A 17,846-nucleotide genomic window follows, 5' to 3' on the forward strand; every position below is an offset into this window, starting at 1 on the left:
CTCAGCTACACCGCACGTGTTTCGTGGTTAGCAGCGGCGATTTATGATACACTCGGAATGTGTGGTCGAGGACATTATATTGTCAAGGAGGCTACTTACAGACTTATTAACATTCCACAGTGTCGACATATCGGTGATTTTGTTGTCACGCAATCTTTCCGGCACGATTATCGTGCGATAGCCACTCCCCTGATCGAGCTTTCTCAATTAGCATCTTTTCATCAATTTCTGTATATAGGCAAGATTCTGAAGAGCGAAAAGGTGTAAACGATGTCTCGATTGCAGTGCATGAAAATTAAATAAGAAATGTGTATACATTTTTAGGAAGCTAGTTCTTGATTAATTTATTTAAAATGGATTAAATTAAGCTTTGACAAAATTCCTTCTTTAGTCTCGATATAAAATAACAAGATGTAAATAAAAGTTTTCTTAAGTATTAAATTTTCTTTCTGCAAATTAGTTATTTTTTATATAATCGTAATATATTTATTGTAATATAAATATATATTACATAAAATAAATAAAAATAAGCTCGTAATCCAAACAATCATATTCACGTGGTACATAAATTTGGAATTTCTCTGAGATTCCTATCTATTTCGTTCCAAGTTATCAATTCGTAAAGTGCAAAATGCGATTATCCTATCGATAAGATAACAATAATAGTTGAAAATTGATTGTAATACGGGGCTACGAGAGATTACCTCACAGAGAAGGGACATTGCGGACTAAAACTAATTTCCTGCTGCGATATCGTGACTTGTCGCCAACTTGCGGTGACCGTTATGTAAACTTCTCTCGTAGTTACGTAAGAATGCATTGCACTTTTTTCCAAGTAGCGCACCGTATAACTATGATCGACAGAGCCAAACCTGTGGCATTTCGATTTGGCCGAGCTGGTAGATTGATGCCATAATCGCTTGCATGGATGATTATGTAAAAGTAACATGTGTAACCGTTTTACGCACGTGATATTTGCTTTAAGACCACTTGAAGCTGCATGTAAGAAAGCGGAATCGGCTATTAATCGCTTGGTACGATTATGAAGTGTTCAATTTGATTTATTCATCAAATTATTTTCACACCTACTGCAGCATTTATTAAAGGTCGCAGGATACGTAATAGAATAATCAATTAACGTTAAATTATTTTGTTTTCATTAATTCAACATTAAATTCAGTACGCCGTGATCAACTAGAGCAGTTGTTGATCGCTCGATAATCGTTCTTTTTAATACGTGACGATGTTAACTAATATGACGAAAGATGCCGGACAAATAAAACATATTCGAGGCTGGTCGTGGTAACTGAAGACGCACCGCAACCTCCGGGTTCCTGCATCAAGGTTGCCCGCAGTAACCAGCACTACTCGCTCGCGATAATCTATTTTCCAGTATCCATCGATCGGAATTTATTTCATACGCGGAAGAACGGTTCCCGATTACGGTACTGACCCGTTATAGATACATCTTAATTGCGGTTGGCACGTGTGATTCCGCAATATCAAAAGTATTTCTTCATCGGCTGTTTACGAGTTTACGGGCTATTACCTTAACACTTAGTCAGAATGATTTCAATCATCCGAAACAAGAAATAAATGATATACACTACAATTTTAAGACCGCATTTGATATGCATATCATATGCATAAAAAAATGACGATAAAGTCTAATGGTTAATTCAACACACACCGTATAACGCTACAATATTACGTCGACGGTAATGGCGAATCGCTGGAGCGGACGCGCGAGCTCGGCGAATTAGCCGATAGAATGAGCAGCGAGCGTAATGATCGCCGGCACATAAATTTAGCAAGGAGACGAGGCGAGAGACGAAATGCCGGGCGAATAATCCAAATGTGATGAATGCTGGTTGGCTTTACTTTGGAACGGGTCCACGCGCGAGCTCTCGGATCTCCGGCACCGGAGACTCGGGCCTCTCGCATCTCCGAAGGCTCGCAGCCGACACGCAACGTCAAGCCCGCGGATGAAATTCTCTAACGCTTTTTGACGTTTGACATATTCGCCCACACGCACCTGCTGTGACTCGAGGGAGAGTCTTCAAAACGCGCGCCTCGTTTTCGCTTCGTTACGCGGGGCATCCGTCTTCCCATTTTTAACATTTCTTCGGGCATCCGTTGATAAATGTATGTTTGCCTTTCCTTATTTGAGATCGTGTCGTGAACTGGCGTCTATACCTCGGGACACGTTGATCTCAAAGTTTAATAAACATGGTCAAAGTCGCGTTTGTTGTTGGTATTCGGTTGTCGTTGGTATCAGCTCACTGCGATAATCCACGCGGTGATCCAGAGTAATCGATACCTCGTAAAGTATCGCTTGGATTTATCACCTGGATTAATAGCGTCTCGATGTCGATACACTGTTAACTTTTTATGCACGCGCTGCCAGCTTCTGAGATATTTATTGAGACGTTCCTTTCCGACCGTTATCTTCCGTGCGGCACAATTAAGTTCGATGACGGACAGATAAGAGATTTCAATCGCGTTAGGCGGTAATAAACGTTTCCAACACGTAGGTGTCCCTCCGGCAGGTAGGTATATTTATCTTCTTCGCGAAGTCGGGCGTTTCGCTAATAAAATTATAACTTCGCAGCGTAGGACCCTTGTACAAAGGGGCTTTGAACGCCATCAACTGATCGTCTGTGCGCAAATGCACCTTTAAGTATTTATAGCACGTGACGTGTGTATCTGACCGCGACGGAAGGATTTATCGCGCTGCCGAAAGCTGCGTCAACTATTTCGCGAGTTAAACAGACTCGTTGTTCGTACCGATCTTTTACAGTGAAAATACATGCTAAAGCTGGAAGAGGGACGCACGGTGGCGGCACACGGGCCTGCCGGAATTATTAGCTTGTCAAGAAATTAATGTTACTCTGGGAAGCCGTCTCTGCACTGCTTTCACTTATCCGCTATTCAGCATGGCGACTCTGGAATGCGGGGATAAATAATTCCTGTGATTTTCCGCGGCTTCTCATTACGATTCTAAAAGTAGGTGTTATACCTGACGGTAAATCAGCCGTTCCACCGCCGTTTTCCTACTGGGAACACAAAGCATCGCGCTTCTTTGACGTTCTCAGCAACGTTCGTTGCTAAACTAACATTATAGATGCAGTGTCTCAGCTGAGAATTCGGTTCTGCGTTTCGACTATCTGCGGCGCGTCCACTCATTATCATCAGTTACAGTTAAAAACTGTTAGTTCAGCAGACTTGAATTAACCCCTGACTCCTCGTGCAGGCAGACCTGCAAAGAGTCGCAGGATCAGTTAGGCTCCAGTTAACTTTAACAAATGTTTATGGGAACGGCCCTTATATATATAACGGGGCATGTTCGCGGGAGGGATGATGGTTGGCACCGCAGGCTAGCCCTGCGGAAATCGCGCGATAAATTCCCGCATCACGGGTATCACGAGGAGAGAAAGAAAGAGAGAGAGAGAGATACATAGAGAAAGGGAGAAAGAGCCGGCACGCTAACTTACTCACTTCGCAGCCCGCATTTTCCGCGACATCGGGTGGCGGGCCGGACAGAAACGGCCGTAAAATCTCTACCACTCCGACGATTACGGCGCGCCGCAACTCTCGACACCCCAGAGATATTAGCTTGTACCAACACCGATCATACATACCTCGCACCGGCGAGGTACAAACCGCGCCTTCTCCGCGCATCGCGACCATATTTCTTTCTCTCAACGAGCGCGCGCGTTGTCGCGCGCGGTGCCTGCTATTTGGAGTCGCTATTCGGAGGCGCCCAATATGTCGTACCGGCACGAGAATTGGTCGCCATTCGGCCGGTTATTTGGGGACAGAGAGAGGCACTATCACGAATATAAACATCCAACGACCGCGATCCTTATGGTGGTACGGAGTTAGCAGGCAACTCCGCCCGCTTGCCAAGAATCTCACGTCCCTACAGCATCCGCCTTGCCGCAGTGCCAAGAGAACGCATTCTGTTTCTTCGTCTTGCTCGCGCCTGCCGTCCCTTTCTCTTCCCTGCTTTCCTATGTATCTTCCTTTCTCTCTTCCTCCCGGTCTCTCTCTCTCTCTCTCTCTCTCGCTTCCTCGGTCCTCTTGCAGTCTTGCGTTTTACTCGCCGTCTCTCTCCCGAGCTCGCCTCTCCAAGAGGGGTTCCGTCTTGACCTGGACTAGGGCACGCTGGTAACCATTTTTCTTCGGACATCCGTGGCTCTGCTCGATCGGTGATCCTCAGGCCAGAAAACATGGTACGAGAGATTAGTGCAGCACGCGGCTGATACTTTCTCTGTCTATCTTCTTCTTGGCCCTCTCGTTCGCTCTCGCGTGGAAAATACGTGCGGTAAGATAGGAGAGTGGCACGACGACTAGAGCGACAACGCCGTCGACGACGTATCCATTTTCAATGATGGAATGGCGTGATGCATCAACATGATATTCGAAATTGTCGTAATTCGTATTGCCTAATGACGCTCACCTCTACCGGCTATTTTCGTCAACGCTTGACTGATGAACCGGTGTCGCCCGACATTGTGCTCTTCGGAACGTTTCACTCGTTAGCTACAGCCGCAGTGAAATCTTTGCCTTGAATACCTGAATAATCGTATACCTGAAAATATTTATCCGGCAAAAAAATGTGCAATTCCCGATAGACCGCACAGAGTTTCGCCTCGTCAACAAAAGCGTTGTGCAGCCGAACGATTTTGCCGCGAGGCCCCGCGGTATCTCTTTGTGAATCTAGTTTAAGTACCTACTTTGCATAATTAGAGTTGCTGAATACAATTTTCCTTTTACAATGCTCGCGCGACTCGATTGCAGATATTATGGCCGGCGATCGGAGCCACTTTGAGTGGTTTGGTTTACACGAGAAAAGAGTGGTCATTACATTTATTATTATGTGTGTATATATATATTATATGTAATATGTTAAGTATATAAAATGACTGACTTTTCATAGTATTTGTGTGCATGTGAGTCGTAGGTGAAAATATTTGTTCTACTTTCGTCTATATGCGGTTTACGAATTATGCAGTTCGATAAAGCTGTTAACTGACCTTTGCTTTCCTTGCAATGATTTGCGCTTGATTAATAGTCAATAACTCACTGCGGGGATCTGTCTGTTCGCACTGATTATGCATTTCTCGTAAGGGCATGTGAGGCAATTGTATACTAACGCAATTGCATCGTAATTGAACCATTACAAGTATCAGGGAAAATGTAGGACTGCCCGCACGCCGTCTCTGCAAATTGGTGATTGATGTTTTACGATTCAAATAATTTACAATCGATCGCCAAGCTCTCTGTGACTGCAAACACGCATAACGACTTGAATCAGCAATGCTTTGTTCTTCTAACATACAGGATAAAAAATAGATCGGACATTATTGACTGATAATGTTCCTTTCTTTGCATGTACAATCTGCCTTCACATATTATAAAAATATCTAAAGTTTTGCGAGATATTTTTGCAAGTGTGAAGGGCAGTCTGTCGCAACTGCAGCATTCATATAATCCGTCCCGTGTAAATTCGGCTATCGCGTCGATTTTTACACGTGACCGCGCGTTTGAATCACGTAGATTTTGCCGTCTCTTTGCCGGCAAATAATAAAGAACGAGGACTCGGCGGCCGTCGAAAACGACACAGTATCGCGGATACTTTACGGTACCTATCACTGTGAACAATTTCGTCCGAGGTGAAACTAATTTTATCGCTCATTGCAGAAATGATCATTCTGATTGACGGAAAATGTCGCGTGCGTCCTTTTTTCTTGCAACGCAACTAAACAGAACGAGACCGTGATGCGTCGCGCGCGAAGTAAAAGTATTTATAGGCTGGAGCTTCTTGAACGGAATCTGGAGCGAACTCGTTCGTCCGAGACGAACGATCGAGAGAGCCGAGTATTTATCATATTGTTTTATTCATCCGTCGATGATCATCCTTGTCGTTTTATAAGCATCACGCAGCAAGCGCTGGGCGTAAAACGCTTAACCGCGCGAAGAAAGAGCGACCTGCCGCGCGGCTGTTTTCGAATGAAGCAGATCGACGTGCATAAATCGGCGAAACTGCCGAGGAAATTCATCGGGTACGCGGGCAAAGAAGAAGGAAAAAAAAGAAAGGAAAGAAAAGGAACATAAAAATCGGTACTGGCAGAACGCGTCTGTGTGCGCTCATAAATAATGGAGCGTCATCGTCCTCTTGCAACCTCGAACAGACTCGGTTGAAAAAGCTTTTACAAGATTGGTTCCGCAACAGTATTCGCGCATGCGGTAGACTGTAGCGCACGCCGGGAGACGGAGAAAAATTTCATTCGCATGTGAGTAACAGTATAAGAGTACACCTACGACTAGAGCAAAGTAACGGCTATATCGGGCATATCGGCGGTCTTGGCTGGCTTGGCCGGTCACCTACTTTCGGTATCTTAATCTCCGCTCGGGCGACACGATACCGATTAGGTTGACCACGATCCAAGTGTTTTTGCTCGTTGCAACGAGACGCCACGCCGGCTAATTCTATCCGATGGCATCCTCGTCGTTTTCTGTCAAGATAGCGTCGGCGACGATTTTTGCTTGATTCCTTTCTCGTCTTGCTATTTGCCGTACTGTATCGGTGAAATATAATACCGGACACCACCGCGGCCGTTCGGTAACTGAACGATAGCTGCATGAAATGCGGAAATACTGTTGGAAAAGTCGCCGCGGATCGATTGGGCGATTCTCGATCAACTCGGCGACGCTGAAACTCATAATGCATCTATTATCGATGAATTGGTTCCACATGATATCGCGTCAAGCTAATTCCGAAACCATGTTAGTTTTCTAGTTGGTCATTTTATCTATCTCGAGATCGAGATGGATGAATGGCCAAAAGGGGGAGATGTATTATACTCGTTCGCGGCAATATTTCAGACTCCCATGCTTTAGGGGCTGAAAGCAACAAAGAAGGAACCGGATGGGAAATAACGTCGTGTAGTACCATAACGCGCGTACTCATTTAGATGGATCATGGCTATCATGAGATATCTAAACGGCGGTCCGCGAAAAAGCGACGCGCATCGCGCGCCAAGCAACATCGCTCGTAAATTCACGCGGACGAGCGAGACGGCGTTAACGCAAGGTTTACCGTCAACGGCGTGAAATATTCCCGGTAAGTTGCGGCATAATTTACGCCCGTAATTGCGGGATAAGGCGAAGCGCACTGTGCCGCGCTGCGAGAGATACATAGAGCGCGCCAGATTTTTCCGTCTCGATCGAAATTTTCGCGTGTTCCGCGCAGATGTTGTCATCGTGCCACGAAAGTTCTACTTGTGACAAATCGAGACAAATCTCTGGGTTCGTGTCATAAAGAGCTCGGTTATTATTTTAATGCTCGTCCACATTTACCGTTGACCAACGCTGCAAACGTACTTCAACATTTTAATTTCTGCCTGTCTCTCATTCAACGATAGAGCATATGTTACGTCGATTAGCTGGCGGAACAATGATTACATTAGCTTTCACTCTTTCCGAAGCAGTTACATGAACGAGTAGATCAGTGGCCTCTGCAATATCTCGGGGTTTAATTCGCTTGTGGAGCGAATGGCTACGCAAGGAAATATTGACACCTTTCATTCTTCAACGTGTAATGCATGCTACCGACTTTTATCGAATCTAAGAAATGAAATTTTTTGTCTTCTTGAAAAACTCGATCCTTCTCGGAAAAATACTATAACTTCATATATACAGGGTGAGGCACCTAAAACAGGCCACCTGAATATCTCGGCTGTTATTGGTGATAGAAAACAATGTGTCAGACCAAACTTGCATGGTTTCGAGGGACACATAATTTGTTCTAAATAGTTTTTTATTAGGTAGACGCGTAGAGGTCATATGAAGGTCAACTTCGTTTTTTTAAATGGTATGATGTTTTTTTACGTACCATCTAGTAGAGCGTTTGAAGATGCACACATTGATCTACGGGTCAAAATCATTCAAGGTCACTGAAGGCCAATTGCAAGGGAAAATAATTTACTTTATATTGCCTAGAGTTCTCTGCTATTAAAAATACTGTAAATTCAGAAATGAAAAAGTTCTAGCCGTTAGAAATTTTTTCTTTTCCGCGAAGTTCTGAGTTGTTGTTATCATTATTTTTTATATTGCCTAGAGTTCTCTGCTATTGAAAATATCGTAAATTTAGAAATGAAAAAGTTCTAGCCGTTAGAACTTTTTTCTTTTCCGAGAAGTTCTGAGTTGATTTTATCATTATTTTTTATAGTGCCTAGAGTTCTCTGCTATTGAAAATACCGTAAATTCAGAAATGAAAAAGTTCTAACCGTTAGAAATTTTTTCTTTTCCGAGAAGTTTTGAGTTGATGATATCATTATTTTTTATATTGCCTAGGGGTCTCTGCTATTGAAAATACCGTAAACTCAGAAATGAAAAAGTTCTAGCACTTAGAAATTTTAGCCTTCAGTAACCTTGAATGATTTTGACCCGTAGATCAATGTGCGCATCTTCAAATGCTCTACTAGATGGTACATAAAAAAACATATACCATTTTAAAAAACGAAGTTGACCTTCATATGACCTCTACGCGTCCACCTAATAAAAAATTATTTAGAACAAATTATGTGTCCCTCGAAACCATGCAAGTTTGGTCTGACACATTGTTTTCTATCACCAATAACAGCCGAGATATTCAGGTGGCCTGTTTTAGGTGCCTCACCCTGTATATATATATATATATATATATATATACACACACGTATATATAAATTAAATATAAAAGTTTGAGAAAATTTCTATCTTCTGTTTGAATCGGAAAATTTGGGTTTGCGGAAAATTATCTTTCCATACATCGTAGACATTTTTTCACATAATGGGGTATTGTTTGATGCGGAAACGAGCGTTGCACATTCTATCTTGTTACCGGATCGCAACGACAATAATCGATCGAGCCGACAATAGAGAAAGTTGCACGAATAAAGGAGCCGAATGCAGGCCAAGCGTTACTTGCAATGAGAGAAATAGCCAATTCGCTCGCGTTAGTCGTTTTTTCAAGAGGCTCTCAAAATTCCTGCCAAGCTATTATTATAATAGCCGGTTTAACCAACGTCCTGTTATTGGTAAACTTTAACCTTAGTCCAAATGATTTCTTTTCTCTTCCTAGAATTAGGAATCCGGCCATTAACCGATGCCTTCGAGATATGTTTAATCAATCTATTTCTTAACAAACAACGGTTTCTCACAGGTAGACATATTATTTTCATCCTCGTTTTGTCCGTCAAACAAGTCATCCAAACAAGTCATATCGCAGTTGTGCACTTTTATCGAAGTATATACCAACTAGTTCTCTACAGACAAAGAATTGGTCATAAATGATACTATTGCACATATATCTTCTATCTTTGCATACTAAAGATGCGACATAAGTGCGCGTTGATTCTCAAAGTAAGAGAAAGTTAAGAAAGCTAATTGACTATTCGGTCGATATAACACTGCTGCCGGTAGCCGCTTCATTTTCGCTGGAATCAGAACGGCACACATTGTGGCAATGGTCCCTTCCTCGGTTCATGATCTAATCTAATGCTTATGCGCCTGTAACTGGAAATGGTGACCATGCTGAACGGTCATTGTACGATAATAATTACACGATAATAAATAATTAACTGTCGCGTTAACTGCTGGTATAACAAGTATCGTAGCTTCCGATAGGCTTCCTTATACAAAATACATATGTCAATTATATTATATTGCTACGCTTGTTACACGTATATTACAAAAAGATCATTTGGAAGTCGCCGTTCTTTCTGGATCGCTAACAGACACTTGTGGAACATCGAGAACGCATTTGAGCACATCCAGGTTGAAGAACGTCGCATCATGTAGGCAGTTAATCGCGCGGCAGCGACAAATCGCGAATTTGAACGCATTGCAAATTTGTCACTCGCGTATTACATTAAAACGTCAGTCGGAGCAAGCTGGGAGCTGGTTAGCCACAAGATCGATTTTGGATAACGTCCTAACGTTCTGTTGCGCGTTACACGTTGCACACGATGCAACGCCCGGTAACAACCAGCGCGACTCGAGTCCGGACGCCTGACATCCGGACGTTAATGGATTAACTTGGCAAAAGCGATTGCACCACGATAGAATCACCGCAAGATATTACCAGCTGCATTCAATGTTACATCCATCGCTGTTAGGACGAGAAGCGAGCGCCTCGCGGACGCCACGAGGGGGATTGATAAATGCGTAACGCGGGCTCGCGTAAAATCACAAAGCATCGCGATTTATGGTTCCGCGCCGTCGCCATCCGCCGTCGCGACGATTCTATTTATAATTGCGCGAAAACCGAAGGAACTCTCTCTCTGCGAGGCTGGACCTAGGCTGTTAGATGGACTATCGTTTTTCGATTCATAATGGAGACATGAGATTCTCGGCATCGAGTAAGCTGATAGATTGACTATCTCTGAGACGCAGATATTTTATAATTATTATTTACTTGTGAACTATTTAGATTTATTAAATATATGTGAAGAAATCTAGTATAACAGGACAATTTCAATTGTCATTGGCAAATTTTAGCGTTAAAAATGACGTATTTTTCAACTCTAGTACACTTGAATACAAGTATTACAAGAACAAATAATATTACATTATGTTACACTTTTAATATTGATGATTTATGTAAAAATTATATTAATATGAAAAGTGTAATAATATTTATGGTAGCGATCAATGTTCAGCTGTGCCATCACTAGCACATATTTCCTATGAAGAGTGTAATATAATAAAAACGTAAAACCCATAAAGCTTAGAACTTTCTATAGATTTCTTGAGTTTCTATTATTTTTTCTTTTTAGTTTAATTGCTGGCAGAGAAAGGACAGAATAATGCTTTCTCTTTCCGAGCATAAGAATAATTCGCGATCTATTACTAATTGTAAGTTCCTATACTGACAGACAAAGATAATAGCAAAATCGTATTAAAGTTAATACACTGTTGATAGCTCTGAGAGCGGCATAAACTTCGCAGTAGAATTTCGACGCTGTGCACGCAACAGTGAATCGTAAATTTATAGAGCCGTATTCTGTAGCTTTTTGCTCGGAGATCATTTGCAGCGGATGATTGCGTTTTAGTTACGATACCCGTTGCAAAAAGATTGGATCTCAAACTTCTTCATCCTTTTGCGCGGCTCTGTTTGCGTTCCCGCGATTTCCAGATACGGTTGACGTAATGTTCAATGCGCAAAAGATAGAGAAATACTGGGAACATCGAAAGACAATGCGCTATAAAGCATTCGAGATTACTCTAGAAGAAGGTGGTTCTCCCTTTGTTACGCATACTCTCTTTCACAAAACATCGCGTCGTTAAAAATGTTAAACGGCGCATTCAAGACTGCTGAGATATGTCCGACTTCTCTCTCTCTCTCTCTCTCTCTCTCTCTCTCTTCCTTTTCTCTCCGATGGATTATTGTATAAAGGCTTAATTAAAAGCGCACGCAGATAAAATAAAAGACCACGCACTTTATCAAACGCGAAGCATCATGCGGCATAAATCCCACGAGACGCGATCGTTACTCCAGCAGGGCGCGGTCGAACAAACTCGTTTTGCTTGTGCACGTCAGGTTTTGATTCTTCCAAGTCGCATTGCTTCTCGTATTTCTGTCTCGTATAATCGCAAGTGTTAAAGTCCGCCAGCTCTTTATATCAATAATCATATCCGAGAAATACGATAGTATCCGGTTGCGGTCTAGTAGCGATTGCTTATGATTGGTTGGATTTATCAGTATGTACCAATCCTCAAACTCAATTTGCTGCTCAAGCTCCGTGTAACAATTTAATCCCGTGAACGGAAAACGCGCATTACGGCGATCGCCGAGCTTAATTTGTGTTGAAATTGATCGTAGATGGCCGTCTGAGTAATAAGACCGATCTTTGTAGCAAAGATTCCTCTTCCGTCTCCATCGAGGGAAATGTTTCGGAGTAAGAAGCAGGCAGATATCTGTAATTCGATTGTACTTTACGATCGTACTTTACGATTAGTGAAAAAGAATCTGGCGTATTCCATGGATTTCTTACCTCAATCGCGCTGGTGAATGAAACGGAACGATGGTCATCCAGTAAATATTCCTGCTCGTTTTCGTATTTTATTACGAAATATTAACTTTGAGTTTTGTTAGATCCATCGCAATAACGTGGAATGCCACGAGAGAAAGTGCGTGCAGCTATACGCATAGACTATCATAAAATCCAGTTTTTTTTCGGATGCGCACTATTATCCTCTTGGAATACTGCTGTAGACAAAATTCCGCTCTGACATTGTATCACAAGTAGCATTCTGATTGCACTGTTTCAAATATCTTCTCACAATACCATATCACGCCCTCTCCTCCATCAAAAAATATAATTATCGCTTTCATATCTGATTATTCAATACTTGTAGATGTCCTTTTAGCGCAATGTATCGTCCAACGTAACTGCCTTTCAAGCAGCGGCTTGATTTCCGGGTCCGCTCGGTGTGCGGAGAGCCAGCAATCGGTTCTCCAATTCATCTCGACGGTATTTTTTTCGGTGGACTCGTTAAGGGGCCCTATGAGACTCATTTCGCGCTGTCATTCCAATGTATCGTTTCTGGATCTGCGTTACGCAAGTGCCTTTCACTAGCACGCTAGCTGTCACCTTCTTCTGCGGCGAGACACATTGTTCGCGTCCATGCGACGCGGCGCATCGGCGTACCGTTGCATCGCCGCTACGTCGCACTGCGTCACGACGCGATGCGTCGCGACGTGTCACGTCGTGCCATACAGCCGCACGGCTGCACGGCATGCGGACCGATGGTATTCTCGATGCGATGCGCGGCCCCTCTATTTTCGTCCGGCACTGGAATCCGCGTCGAATTCTATCATCCACGTCCCCAAATGTCCTCCGTAAGCAATTTCGGCCTGCGCTCGGTGCAACTCGCGGATGAATATATATAATACGTACGTATGAAGTCAAGAATGGTCCCGAGCGCTCGCCGAGTTAGGCATCGCGACATTACCTCGAAGAGGCCTTTCATGTTGTCGGGTAATCAGCCAGCAATCTCGACAAGCGCGCTTTATATTGGATTGTAACATGTATTCGTCCCGTTTGTTTAGTATTTTTTAATAACGAATACATGTTACAATAGTATTAAAAACATATTATAAAAAAATTATTTTATTAAAAATACCTAAAAAACGGAATGAATATATATATATATATATTTAGAATATTCAATAGAAGAGGCCAGACGTTAAAGTTGAATTCTTGACTTTAATGTTTAACGTAATATTTTGCGGTGATACAGAAGCACAAAATATTTTCTGAAAACATTAAAATATATTACGTATGCATTTTCAGGTTCAACCAATCCTACGCAGATAGAAGGGTACGCCGATAACCGGTAAGTGCGTCCGGAAACACGAGGTAACGAGATGTGCGGTTACTGCGAATATTACGAGCGCAATTTACGCGAGTTCTTCGAGGAAAACAGAAGCGAGCTTCTGTCAGCTATCTCATCTCGCTTTGATCTCTTCCTCCGATGATTTATATTCTTCCTCACCTTCCCGGTGCGTATTGTGCTTCGTTGTATCCTGCCTGCGAGAGTGCCCAGCTACTTCGGCGTTACGCGTCTCGCGATTGCATAATGTACAATGTACCGTAATTTTCTAAACACAGCAGAGGTACCTGACCAATCTCTTATAATAAATCGCTTTCCTTAACAACGCGATTAACTTTGCCCGGCTGAGGAGAGAGAAATGGACATTTTAAAGAAGACGAAATGGAGTTCTACTTATTCTCCGAAGAAAGCTCGTTCCACGTTAGCAATTGTACGGTTATTTAATGGCAGTTTTGACGGGACCTCATTAGGAATCATTCATCATTAGGCACAACAAGTCGCAAACGTTTTGAAGGACCGTGTTGGAGTCGCACGAATTAATTTCAAATTAGTAGGAATTAATCTCGGGAATGAAGGCGACGATAAATTAGACGCTGGAATGGATTATCTCACTAAGGCGAGATAGGCTATTAAGCGGTTTACGAGAATACGGACCATTTGTATTCTGTGCATCACTTCGTTCCGAAGATTCTCCTCGTCGAGCTTGCGCCGTGTAAGGAGATACCACGAGAAATAAAGCAGCAACGCGTTAGCTGTTGGCGATAACGTGCGATACACTAGCCGAGATGACAAGGACTAATACCGGTATCCGTGAAGCGGATTTAACGAAGAGCTCGGACTAATATGTCACGGCCTTATTATGGGGAATAACTTAGGCGCCTCGTATCTTTCGTTGGACGCCGACAGGTGACTGTCACGAATTCATCGTTTCCGTTCTCGAAGAAAGCCGCGCGGGCTTTCCTCGTGAAATTAACATCTCCATTAATATTATAATACGAGCCGCAAAATTATGCGGGATTTACTGACTGCGCGAGACCATGGCACGCGATAGGACCATGATTTAATAGTTGGTCAAATGAATTTTAGTCGGATTGCTTAATTGCGCTCATAAAAACTCGGGTTTTAGGATAGGACCATCTGTAACTGTCACTAACAAATCGCCGTAACTGAACTGCACAGTGGATTAAGCGCAGCTATTATCGAGTAATTTAAACGGTGCGGTCGCTGAAACGCGCGATAGTGCATTAAATATCTCGCTTCGCGATGACATGTGCGAATGCTGTTTATTGTTCTATTTTAATGTGCTCCTCCCTCATTTCCCTCAAAGAGAGGGAATTCTCGTAAGGTATGCATGGAACGAAGATTGAAAATGTCCAGTGATCCGGTTCTACCGTCGTTTCAAATTGAGTTCGAGATTTTCTTCCCGCACATGATGCTCAAGTTGAAGAAGATTACACCTAGAGAAAAAAGAATAATTTTTATTTATATGGTTTAATATGTACAATCATGATAATATAAAAATACGTACGGTAGATTATTTGTCTTTAAGTACTTATTTTTTCTGAATTTGTTTTAGCTCGATTATCAGAGTCTCTGATTCAGAGACAAAAATCAGTGCACTAGTGATAACCTAACAATCTAAATTTACTCGCGCCAGATGGTGAAAGCACTGCAGCAACCTTTAGCCACTTTGCCCGCCAGCATTTCTTCCGTTTACGTACTTGAGAGGAGATCTGTGGGAACAGTCACGGAAATGCAGTTGACCCTTCCACTTCAAGGGAACGTAATAAAATTCCAGAAAACTGTTCCTACTTCACCTTAAAATGAAAAACATGTTGGCAATAATAAAATAGCTTTTCCTGACAATAAAAATGAACGTTATTCTTGAATTAAAATACGGTGGCGAAATTGTTCCGGGAGAGCTCGATTATCGTTCATGGTGGTAGAGAGATTGATGCTGCGACCGGCACGAGATTCGCTCGAAACGAGTTTGACTATGAAAGCACTGCCGCTGGAACAATGCCATGATCTGTTCTTTACGAGATACCGTTAAGTCGCTAAGAGAGGCTCTCTCGTTCGCGTCTCGTTCGACGTGGTGTAAGACGAAAAGTGAGAAACTACACGAGCATCGCGAATTTAATGCGAAAACAGATAGGTCCTGAAACAATTTACAATGATAAACACGCTTCGATAAATGCTTAAACACATTTATCAATAATACTTTAATATATTAATAAAGAGAGAGAGAGAGAAAGAGGTTTAATTAACTTCTTCCTCTCATTACAATTTTATGATCACTTTCACGAGCACTTTGCAAAGCTCGGCTGGGTCCAGTCGAGTCATTTGCATCTTTCTTCATCAAAAACCGACAAAATATAAATAATGATGCTCAATCACGCGGAATGATGCACATTCATTCATGTTACTGATGAATGCTATGCAAGTTGTCAATGATCGGCTACTCGGAATTATGAGATATATCGTCGGACGTCTGACACGAGGCTTCCTTCATGGCTGTAAGAGCGCAGGAATCATAAATCTCGTTGCGGCATCTTTTTTGCTGGGAATGCAATTGACGTGGGCATGGGTTAAATAAGTGGGTAAGTGAGAGCAGAGAGAACGGAGCGGCGCTAGAAGAGCCGGCCGGCTGGGGATGATTAGGGCGGTGAGCGCCACGCAAAGTGCGCGCTCGCGCGCCGCATCGCCCGGTCGCGTCGGCCGACTGCATTCTACGACAGCCACTGTGAGTGCGCATACCATCGGGACTTACGTCGTCCGATGCAAATAATACAGAAGTGTGTATGGCAGTGGGAGCGGAGCCTACGGGGACCGAGCTAATGACCGAAGCAGTATGAGGCCGCGTCCTCGAGTTTCCACGACGTGAGAAAAGAGATCGCGAGCCTTGCGAAGTCGCGCGACTCACCTCTCTTTGCATATCGGGTTCAGTTTCACAATCGACCTGCGGTTGTTTCAATTGTTGCCCCATCGTACATTACGAATCATTGCTTATGCAATCTGCGAGGACCGCCCGAATTTCTTTTATTCGCGGATTCTTTGGGATCATCATGAAGCTGATTTGTCTACTGCAGAAGTCACTTTTCCAGTTGCATGTTCTAATCTCGATAATTAATTTCTTCTGCAAAATAAAATTTAGTTCAGACGAAAATGAAAGTTATTTCTTCACCTCATCTCTTTATCTCAGTCTCTTTGAGGCTTTATCCATCATAGTTCCCCACTTCTTAACATGGAATGGCTCTGCAATGTGTTGCCTCAATTGGGAACGTTTGAAAGCGAGAACGTCGTAAATCAAGATATGCTAAAGTTTACTGAAATCATTCTTATATTTAGCTCCTGCCGGCTAGAAAACATATGTAACCGAACAGAAAACTTTTGAAATGAAAGTTACGTCGTGCTTGAATAAAGTTGTAATTGAGATCATTTACGTGAACGCTTCAATCTGTGAGACGCAGTCCAGATTGCTGCATTAAACCGTTCTTTCTGTCTGAGGGCTTTACGCGCCGGCATCGGCGCCCGACTAATTATCCGCAATAGCAGATAGTTTCGCTGCATTTCGCACCGGCGCGGCGCATTAATTTCCGTCCGCGTACTTGTTTATGCGAGTCCCGCCTTCTGCTTTCGTGTCGCTGACCGCGCGAATACCGAAGCGCGAGTCGAGCGTTGCCGCTTCTAATTAATAGTCATAAGCCATACTGATAGGAGAACGTCGATATCAAGGATTCCGCTCACGCACATTCCGTCCTAGAATGATATGACACTGATTTCCTTCACTTGAATTTATCGCTCTTACGCAACGCTTACGTTCCTTCATTATTTTTACTGAAACCATGAGCTAACTTGAGGTCATTCATTTACCATTATCTTATTGATTCTGCAAAATGTGGGATTGCGTTGTATAAGATACAATTATGCTCGTTGCAACTACATCCGCAGTACAATTGATCGAATTCTAATGTAAGTAGTAGTTGAAACGCTTTTGCTTGTTTTATGTTTGACAACGTAATAATAGAAATCTAGCCAACACACCATGATCATTCCGAGATACACCATGTCTGCTTGCGTGTGTATCATGATGTTTTTACAGGCGAAAAGTCGATGACCGTATCGCCACATATTGCTTCGGGAAGTCGAGCGCAGGGAAGATTTCGCAATTGGCGGGTATTGCAAGGTGGCATCGCGAAGCGAGAGAAAAGTGAGATTTCAGAAAAGTACCGGAACTTTTAAGGGATGACAATGGCAGAAACGCGCGATGGTCCGTCGTGGAGCGGCTGCGTAAGATTAATAATTTGCGAGCAGCGAAACAGGAGCCAGACGCACGAGGTATCAGAGTGCCGCGTATTCCGCAGCTGTCGTGTTATTTAATATGTCGACGAGCGTGTCAAAAAAGATGCCTTTTTTACTTTTTCCCTGCCTCGCTCTTGTCTCTTTTATCTTCCTTCCTT

This window comes from Ooceraea biroi, chromosome 3 (assembly GCF_003672135.1).
Source record: "Ooceraea biroi isolate clonal line C1 chromosome 3, Obir_v5.4, whole genome shotgun sequence".
Classification (NCBI taxonomy): Eukaryota; Metazoa; Arthropoda; class Insecta; order Hymenoptera; family Formicidae; genus Ooceraea; species Ooceraea biroi.